General features: G+C 34.3%; 1 long non-coding RNA gene across 1 annotated transcript; it reads left to right on the forward strand.

Annotated features, from left to right (window-relative positions):
- Nucleotides 1-3,031: 3,031 nt before the first annotated feature.
- On the forward strand, nt 3,032-5,900 carry LOC148789976 (uncharacterized). The gene is made up of 3 exons (XR_016079818.1): nt 3,032-3,408; nt 5,468-5,536; nt 5,720-5,900. It is a non-coding gene; the product is annotated as an uncharacterized LOC148789976 (long non-coding RNA).
- Nucleotides 5,901-10,868: the final 4,968 nt, after the last annotated feature.

The raw sequence follows: 10,868 nt of genomic DNA on the forward strand, positions 1-10,868 counted from the left end.
TTTTGTTTAAAATAATATAATGAATTGGACATTTGAATTGTTGAATTGATATATTTAAACAATGGGCAATAGGTTAAACATTTAGGTATTTTAAAAAAAATCCATTTAAGTTCTACATAGGGATACTCTTAAGTCAAGTTTTTATAGACCATTAATAGCTTTTAATGTTGTGGAGGTTTGATTGGTCCATAAATTATGCTTGATAATATGTCTAGGAATTGGCATTCGAGCTCGCTAGCCAATGAATTAATAAATTATATGAAAAATAAATATAAAATGTTAATTTATTTTTATAATCAAAATTATAGAAAAATATGCAATTTTTTTAGAAATTCATAACCAAAGTATACCGTATATTTCTCTCTCTTTCTCCCTCCCTCCCTCTCTCTCTCTCTCTCTCTCTCTCTCTCTCTCTCTCTCTCTTTCTCTCTTGATACACACACACACACACTAGCGAGGCTCCATGTGATGCACAGTAAAATTTGAAAACCAAATAATAAGATCGAAGGGAGGTAATCCACAGTAAAATAATAAATGCATAATTACTGTTAATTTAAGGTTAATTAAGCCATAATTATTGTTAATGGATTATTTTTATTTTGTAATTAAATTTAAATAATAGTTGTTAGTTAATAGTAAAATAAGTAAATTACTGTTTTATGATAAGTAATTGAATGGTGACGGAGTGGGTTTGGGGCAAAGACCATATTTCCATCCCCAATCCTGATTTTGAAAAAAAATCCCCACTCTGACCTCGACCACTATGAGGGATAAAAGTTACCCTCCATCCCTAATCCCTAACGAATATAATTTTCCTATGGGGATCTGAATCACCAAAATCTTTTAATTAAAAGTATTTTTGGAAAATAAATTTACTTAAAATAAAGAATAATTCAAATATATAAATAATATCTTAAATATATCTATATGTATAATGTAAATAATCTATATATTATATATATAAAGCAAAGTGGTCCATGTCATCTACCCTCTCCTTTCTCCAAACCCCTTCCTCCTTAACTCTCTCTGCTTTCCCCTTCCCACCACTCCCATTTTTCCAACTCAACACCCTTTCTCTTCATTTCTTAATTAAGTAAGATGACAAAATTAACCAATTTACTATTAATTATGTAATTAAAGTTAATTAAACATTTTAACTAAAGGTATTTTTGGAAAATATATTCACTTAAACTAGAGAAAATTTAAAAAACATAAATAATATTTTTAATATATTTGATATATATAATGTAAATAATATTTAATATATATAATCGGGGGTCAAGGTAGGGTAGGGACTTCACTCTCCATACCCGTCCCCATCCTCAATTAGGGATCCTTATTGATCCCCATCCCCGCCCTTGCTCTATCCCCACCCTATTAATCCCCATTGGGTTGGGGAGGTCAAGTACCTAGCGAGGATGGGGAAAATTGCCATCCCTAAGTAATTTTGTTAATTAAACAATCTAACTAAGTTTTATTAAGCAACCTAATAAAGTAAAGGTTTAAAGTGTTTAAGGTTCAGTATATTAATTAGTGTAAATTAAGTAATTATTACAAAAACTTATAATTAACCATTTTATTGTTAATTATGCAAGAAAACATTAGTACATAAAGCTCTTAATATCAATATTGGCTATATAGATAGATAGATAGATAGATAGATAGAAAGATAGATGTTGAAAAAGTTTGAACTCAACCCTAACTCCAATAGTAGAGGTGGACTCGAGTTGAATATTTGGCTATTTGAGCTTGGCTTGCCAAAAATCCATCAGGCTCAAACTCGATTAATTCAAAGTAGAGATTTGGGCTCAAATTTGGCTCGACTCAAAAGCTCATATGTTCGAGCTCAAATGTGAGCCAAGCTTCTTATAAAAATAAAAATCAAACATATAAAAACATTTTTTATTTTACATACAAATATTTAAGAATTATAAAAATCATTTATTATTATATATAAAAAATAAAAAATATTATTGATACATATATATATGCAAATCATTGGTGAGCCTCATGAATTGAGCTCGATTAGCAAATGAGCCTATGAATTGGGCTTGAGCTTGGCTCAAAGCTTGATTTTGACCGAGCTGAATCAAGCTTTTCACGAGCCGAGCTCAATAGCTTGTGAAAAGCTTAATTGTTTCCACCTCTACTACTAAGTTTAGCTTGTAGTAGAGGTGGGTTCAGGGCTGGGATCATGTTCCCTGCCCCGACCTCGATTTTGAAATAAATCTCCATCCCCAACCCCATTCCCTATTAGAGATAAAAGTTGTCCTCCACCCTCAATCCCTGATGGAGATGGGTTCCTCGCACGGGGACCCAAAACCCCAAAATTTTTTAATCAACAATATTTTTTTGAAAAATAAATGTACTAAAATAAAAGATTTTTTTAAAAATATAAATAATATTTTAAATATTTTGATATATATAATATAAATAATATATATTTAATATGGATATTATTTAATATATATAATTGGGGTCAAGGCAAGGTAGAGACTTCATTCCACATCCCCACCCCAACCTTGATTGGGGATCCCTATTAATCCCCATTCCCGTCTCCACCTCGCTAAAGCTATCCCCATCCCTGGCTTGATGTCAGGTACTTGGTAGGGATGGGGAAAATTGCCATCCCTACCTAATCATGATTTAGTAAATAAATTAATTAAATGTTATTTTAATCAATAACTTTTATATTATTGTATATTTAATTATTTAATTATTAATTATTAATTATTAATATTTTATTATTTAATTATCTAGCTAAATAAATAGCTAATTGATTAATATTAACAAATAGTTATTTAATTATTAATTAACAATTATTAGTTAATATTTATCTTATTAAAACTTAAAGTAAAATTTAACTATAATTTAACATCCACTTAATTCTATTTGAAAAATGATTGCATAATATGTAGGATTAATTATAAAAAACTTTTATTGTTAAAACATTCAAAATCTCCCGCCTCTCACTCTCAATATGCAACAAACAAAAAGCCTTTCACTTTCCCTCTTGATATACAATGAAAATATAGAGTTCGGTTTGAATATGCAACGAACAAAAAGACCCTTCACTTTCCTTCATATATGCAGGGAAAATAGAAGCGCTTCAGAGTTCAGTCCTTCAGAGTGAGAAACCCTTCACTCTCCCTCTCAATCTACCCAAACCTTCAAGTTCGGGCCTTTACTCCACGATTCCTGCTGCCACCAAAGCAGCTCACCAACGGAGTACTATCGTTGTGGATGGCTCCCTCTCAATCTACCAAACCCTTCAAGTTCGATCCTTCACTCTACGATTCTTGTACTGCCAAAGTAACCCACCACTGCAGTGCTATCATTTCGGACGGCTCTTGCTACCAAAGCAAAGCCACCATCGCAGTGCTACCATTCTGGTCTTCTTTTGTAAAGGTATTGCTTCTAATCTCCCTCTTTGTTGTTGGTGAACTTTGAATCCCTATTCCTTTATTCTTCGATTCTCTACAAAAATCATTGTATAAATCTTTGGATTCTTTGTAGACTTGTGAAATGTTTCAGTAATTGAACCCTATTTGTATTTGCATAAATGGCTCATAGGAAACTTTAACTACTGAGAGCATCCTTCTCCAGTATGGGCCAACATGCTACCTAGGGTCAATAAAGCCTGAAAGTTCAGTAAGGGCAGAACTCATGGCAACATTACAAGACCTGAGAATGGATAAATATTTGAACTACATCAATCTACAAATAGAAAGAGATGCTAATATGGTGGTGTGTTGGTTATAAAACTAAAAACAACGGCACTGATGCTCTAGGCAGATCGTGGAAGAGATTACATATCTAAGGGAGACAAATGTTACCTTTGATTGGACTAATAGATCTGGAAGTTGCTTGACTGATACTTATGAAGCAAGGAGTGAATAGGGAACTAATGGGGTCCTTTACATGTAGAATGCCTAAACTGAATATGGGGTAGGCATACTTGTAGAAGGGATGCTATGTATGTTGTATATATTTCATTCTTTGATTATTTTAATAAATTTTAAATAATCCATATATAAACAAGTAATAAACCTTTCTTCACCAATCAGGATCTTCCATAAATGGCACAACTTGCGTACAATCAACTAATCTTCAAATGCATGGGATTGTTGAATAGTTTCTCAGTTTCAAGGTACAAGTCTCCTATGGTATCTTGTCTTCAACTTCTAACATTCAGACATTTCTGGTGTCTCTCTTCTATGTTTGGTAAAATTCAACACTGGATGTTTTGAAGAACTACTGATGCAGGCTGGTGTTGGGATGGTGATAAAAGGTGATTGACAATTGGGCATCGGCAGGTTCTATCAAATGTGGGAGGTCCCTGGATACTTGTATATCTGATGTGGGAAGTAAAGGCTATGACATGGATAGCTTATTCAGGTGGATCCAAAGATTAGAAAAAGGTTAGGCTGATAGTCTTGCTCGACTTGGGTGGCAAACTGCTTTAGATTGATCATAACTTGTAACTTTCAAAGGAACTAAATAATTTGGTATCTACTTTTCTGTATCATGGGAAGGTAGTGGTGTATTCCATTTTCATATTACAAACTTAGGTATGTTAATGTTAACAAAAAAACATGGATGATTATTAGCTACTTCAGCCTTGATGATTTGAGTGATTTGGCAGGAGAATGGTTTGCAAAGGAGCCAAACCTTATGAAACCTTATGGCAATGACATGTGTTTACTATGGTTCCTAAACTTCCCAACCATGGAATTGGAAAAACAATTTCATTTTTTTTTTCTTTTTGAATTCCTGTAGACTCCATTTGGAAAGAGTACAAATACAAATAGGTAGAGTGCAAAACCATGTATTTTGTATTATTTTATATGTATTTGTATTGTACTACTCCTTCCAAACTGAGCCGTATGTATAGTAAAATACAGTTACATGGATTAGTTTGTCTATTAATTTTTATTCTTAATTTGCTCAACAGAAACAACTCTAGAATTGAAATTCCAATTCCAAATTATAGCTTCCATTCCTTGAACCAAATACTATAAAGAAAGTATAGCCATCCTTTAAGAAATTTTTATGGAAGATAGGGAATCCTACAATGGGTTGCATCGTCTTGCCTATGTTGTTCTGTCATCTCTTACAAGGGAAAATTGTCAATTTTATCTGCATTTATTTTATTTTATTTTTGAAAAACATGCACTCGGTAGTATCAAATCAAACTCTTCCAACAATTTATTGCTTATTCTAAGCAAATCTCTCCACTCTTAATCTGAGTATCTTGGTGTGGGTGACAGTATTGAGGTGTTTACAAGTGTTTAGTACATTGGTCTTGGATGGGTGAACTAGATACTTTGATCAATTTACAAAGTATCTTTTAGTAAGGTTTATTTAGAGAAGAAATCTTTTCAAGATAAATGGTTTATTTAGAGAAGGAATCTTTTCAAGATAAATTGTGTACTTATCATCTCTCTTACTTTACTGCTTGTGATAGGATGCCCACCCGCTATTGCTACAGTACTTGTTTGGATTGGACTATACAAAACTCTTTCAAATGTGGCAGGTTAGGTAGAGTTCCTTTGTGTTATTCCTCCTTTTGGTATTCTCTTATACACTCATTTTATGGAGATCTTGTTTCTTAATCATACAACACTATGTTACACTCATCCAATGTGTTCCAATTTATGTTTAAATTTTCATGTATATTAATTCAAAAATCTAATTTTTGTTTTATTTTGTTTTTCAGGTTGAATGCATTTGAAAAGAATAACAATATACATGGATAAAGAGATTTGATATCAATATTTTTTATTTTTATTGTGGTTTATTATATGTAACAAGACAAATTGTCATGTATTTTATTTTAATTAATATATTAAATTTTTGTAGAAATTTATTTGCCAATTTAATATGATGTGAAAAGAAAACAGGTGATTTTTCACATAAACTTGATATAGTGATGAATGACCATATGTTGCTTGTTACTGTAACAAGATTATAGTAATGAACGTAACCGTCACTATAGGCCTAACATTAGTGACAGATTTTGAAATTCGTCACCATAGGTAAATAGCTATACTGACGGTCATGTTGTTAGTTACTATAACATAACTCTATAGTGATGAATGTAACCGTCACTATAGGTAAATGGCTATAGTGACGGTCATATGTTGTTAGTTACTATAACACAACTCTATAGTGACGAATGTAACTGTCAATATAGGCCTAACTTTATTGACAGATTTTGAAATCAGTCACCATAGGTAAATAGCTATAGTGACGGTCGTATGTTGTTTATTACTAAAACACGACTCTAAGTGACAAACATAACCGTCACCATAGGCTATAGTAATATCACTTATAGTGATAGATGAAATTCCGACATCTGTTCGTCAGTATAAATCTATAGTGACGGATTTGGTCTATTACTATAACCCTTTTTTCTTGTAGTGAAAGCAATGAAAAGGGAGAGAAGAAGGGGGATCGAGAAAGAAATAGTGAAAAGAAGGGGTGCTTTACCTCTACCACTCTTCATCATCATCGACCGTAGTACCTACACATCTCCTTCTATCTGAAATTCAAATGCCATTCTCAAGATAAGTTGAGACATCTCTATTAATGTTAATGCTGAAAGCGAGACAAAAGAAGGCAGTTTTCCAATCAATAGAGGTCCTCTTGAAGGGGAACCAAAAGACCCAATTCGTTGCCACTCAATCATATTTGCCTTTTGGTGAATAAGTTTATCCATTAACGACATTTTTAGTTAATCAATCTACTGCGTTTCAGCATTTGAGTCAATCTCTCCACTACAACATTTTAATCCTTGAAGGTTACAATAGAGCTTGTCAGTGAACACATCAGATCCCATGCGCACCATTAGACTTGTTCATGGGCCGGGTAAATCGATGGCCCGGCCCAGCCTGGCCCGCACCCCGGTCGGGCTTGGTCATGTAATTAGGCCCGTGGGCCTGACCTCGGGCCTAACATAGTAAGCTCGACTGTGTTTCGGGCCGAGCTCGGGATTTGTCAAAAAAGCTCGGCCCGACCCGACTCAGCATTATATATTTTATAAAATATATAATATGTATTTTATATATTATATAAAATATATAAATAATATAATATTTATTAAAATATATATTTATAATTTAATATATACATTTTTTATTCTTTTCTTTATAATCTCTCTCTCTCTCTCTCTCTCTTTCTCTATTCAGCAGCTAACAGTATGTACTAAATTTCGGGCTCGGGCCTAGGCCTGGGTTTCGGGCTTTTTATGAGGGCCGGGCTCGGGCCCAAGTTATAGGCCTGATGGTCAAGTCGGGCTTGGGCCCAAGTTATAGGCCCAATGGTCAGGCCGGGCTCAAGCCCAAGTTATAGGCCCGATGGTCGGGGCGGGCTCGAGCTCGGGCCTTAGAAAATTATATTAATACAGAGTGAAAGCCCGGCCCGGCCCGACCCATTAACAGGTCTATGCACCAGGCAACTACATCAAGTGATTTAGTTCGATAAGAATCTCTCATGTTGTGATTTTCTAGGATAACCACACTATTGTAGTTTGTATCTAATTACACTTCTTTGTATACAAATATTGTAATGAATGCATCGAAAATATCAACGAGCTCCATCCAACCAACCTAACAAATATTCTAATTACTCTTCATTTTAGCCTATTCTCATATGGTATAAGAGCTCCATCCAACCTAACAATCCATATCTCACCTTTCGATATCTCTCTTTGACTCACTTGATCATTGCTCCCTATAATCATGTTAGTTAGCAGTGGAAACTCCATTACTCCTAGTTCACAATTTGCAACTTTTCATCCTGGGCAACACTTACATGATCGATATCCATTTGACTTGATGAGTAAGAACAAGGGCTATGTTGATGTTGATGGCTCTTGTCCTTACCCGCAACAACCCTCCTCAGTTTTAAGCTCCTCCACTTCCTCTAACACTACAAAAAATATGATTTCTACCAGCAGTTTGGGTGATAGAAAGGCGATTACCATTAGAAATATTGATTTTTAGCAGCACTCAATTAAAACTGCTTCTAAAGACCAAGTGATTGTTGCTGAAGAGGGGGTAAGTTGGTGAATGAGATTCACAGTCCCATTGACCAACAAATCTATGTTGGGATTTTAAGAACAAGTGGGACCCATAGTAAATTTCATTTTCCTTGAGTAAATGATACTCTTCTCATAGTCGGGTAAGTTGGGTTTCCCGAGTGGGAGGCAAATGAAAAAAAGGTTAAAATGTCAAAATTTTCCCCGTGACATATAAGGCCGGCAGGCTGTGAGCAATGGGCTGAACTACACACACCGTTGGGTCAACCTGTTGTCTTCTCGAGCCTTTGCCTTCTCAGTTGACAGTTCACGCTAGATAATCACATGCATTTATAATTGGATCATGTGACCCTCTCGGCCACCGGCGGCCACCCATAAGTGATCGCCGGTGGTTAGTAAACTCATCTAAATTAAAAATAAAAAATAGCCGGTGGTCACCGCTACTAAATATTGAAGTATTGAACACCTCGTTTTTTCTTAGATGAAACTATGTTCTGAGGCGATTGTATGTAGTAACAATAAATAGGACCGACCATTTCACATTCCTATGACCCCCCTGGCCATCGGTGGCCACCCATAAGTGATCACCGGTGATCGAAGATCTCATCTAAAGTAAAAAAACTACCTGTGTTCGCCAGTAGTAAGTAAAGAATGCCTTATTTTCTTCGCAGGCTAACAATGATTTATTGTGTGTGAAACACAAAAACATGGTTCATGAGACACAAATTTCAACATCATAAAATATTCTCAAGAACAACCAAAACATGTATGCAATAGCAGAAACACATCATTGAAACATGTTTGCAATAATGATAAACTAACCGGAAATAAAGTACTTGGTTGAAGTTCCAAGCGTCCAAAGATAATCTCCAATGAATGAACTTCTTGTAAGCTCTCAGAAATTTCACAAGTGATTCGTCCCTGCAAATTGACTGAGAATGTACGCAGTTTGGATGGGGGTGCGTTTATGGAAGAAATATTTTCAAATTTGCATGATATTTGTTTTTTTTTTTTTTCTTGAAAATAGGGAATATGCATGAGTATATTAAATTACACTAAGGGCATGCCCGTTTTCTCTTAACTCTTATCTCTTAAGATGAATCTTTTAACTTTAAGAGAAAAATGGTTGTTTATTTCCTCTTATTTCTTATCTCTTAAAGTGAAATCATAGAACTTTTTGTTTTCCAATGATACACCCAAAAAGACAAACAAAAATTCTCAATTATGAGGTCAAAATGGATATTTGATAATTTTCAGAATTCAAAATTCAAAATTTAGAACAACATTTTCTGCATTTAGAATTCAAAGGAAAGAAAACTTCACCAATACCAATATAACTCTTAATGTAATTATTGCACTTTTAGATGTCAGACTTCAAAGCAAATGAATAGGCCATAACTTCTATAATTCAAGTTAACTTTGCAAATTGAATTCATTTTGGAACGCCACATGTTTGAAGGGGAAATTATAGCATTGGAACCTAGCCTATTAATCCAATAACCTCTCCTCTTCCTGCAATTTAGGTATGTGGCCTTCCAACTGACTACATTCTAGAATTACTTAACTGACTACATTAGAATGAGGGGTTTTGGTTTGCTGAAATATAGGTGTGTGATCTACTAACTGAATAAACTCTCTCCTAGCTGTAGTATTGTATGGCCACATGTCTGAATAGGGAACTGAACAAACTCTCTCCTAGCTACTGTAATGTATATGGTCACATGTTTGCAGATGTAGTTCGGATTGGGTTATAATATTCAATTGAATCCATTCAACTAATCTGACATGGCTTAAGTTAAATGGACCGAGTTCGATGTGGATTTGATCATACACTAACCCATATCTGATACGTTTTGAAAAATTAATAAACACTATTAATAGTAAATAAATATTGTTCTCTACTAAAAATACTGAAAATGAATACTACTAAAAATATTTTTTAATATAATTAAATTCATGCCATGCCATTGGACCCGCGCCGCGTGCCTGCTTCTGCTCTTCACGACGTCCGTATTGGGTCTGCGCTGTACGCCGCCCTCTGCCACTTGCGGGCGTGCCATTGGTCTGCCATAAGCGCCTACATCAGTTTCGTTTCTAGTTTCTTCGTCTCTTTTCCTTATCTCTTCATTTAATTGAGAGTTAAGAACGAAACAAAGAGAACCAAAGAGAGAGGTAAGTTAATGGCATTGACGAGAAAACGGTCAATGCGTTATATGTTTCTTCAATCCCCAAAGAGACTACGACAATAACGACACCGATGTCAATATCTTCTTCTTTTTCATCTTCACTTGCATCTTTTTATCAGAAAATTTATTGGATTCTATCTTCCCTCCAAATCTCTCCTTAAATTTAGTTTGTAATCACTACCCTTTAATAAATCGGCAAAATCCCAAATCCTCTTCTAAACGTAGCACAATTCTTTTAAGTTCATTCTATTTTACTACTGTTAAGGCTGCATAATTAGTGTAGTTTTACGTTGATGATGCTTTATACTGAACCAAAAAGTGACCGTTACTTTTTTTGAAGGCTGCATTTGGATGCGATGTAAATCAAGAATCGATGTAAAATTTACATCGGTTCGCTTTTGTATGCGTTTGGTAAAATGGTGTAATTATTATCGACGTAAAACTACACTTTGGTTCAGTTTTGCGTATGTTTAGATGGAGTGTTGTTTTACGTTGATAATATATGTAAAACCTCATCACCTTTAAAGTCTTACATCGATAATCGATGTAAAAAATACATCGATTTTATCGATGTAAAACTTTACATTTTGTACATCGATTTTCAAAATGTAATGGTCATTATATACATGGTTAACTTTTAA

This window comes from Nelumbo nucifera, chromosome 8, assembly GCF_055504915.1.
Source record: "Nelumbo nucifera cultivar China Antique chromosome 8, China Antique-T2T, whole genome shotgun sequence".
In the NCBI taxonomy this organism is placed as follows: Eukaryota; Viridiplantae; Streptophyta; class Magnoliopsida; order Proteales; family Nelumbonaceae; genus Nelumbo; species Nelumbo nucifera.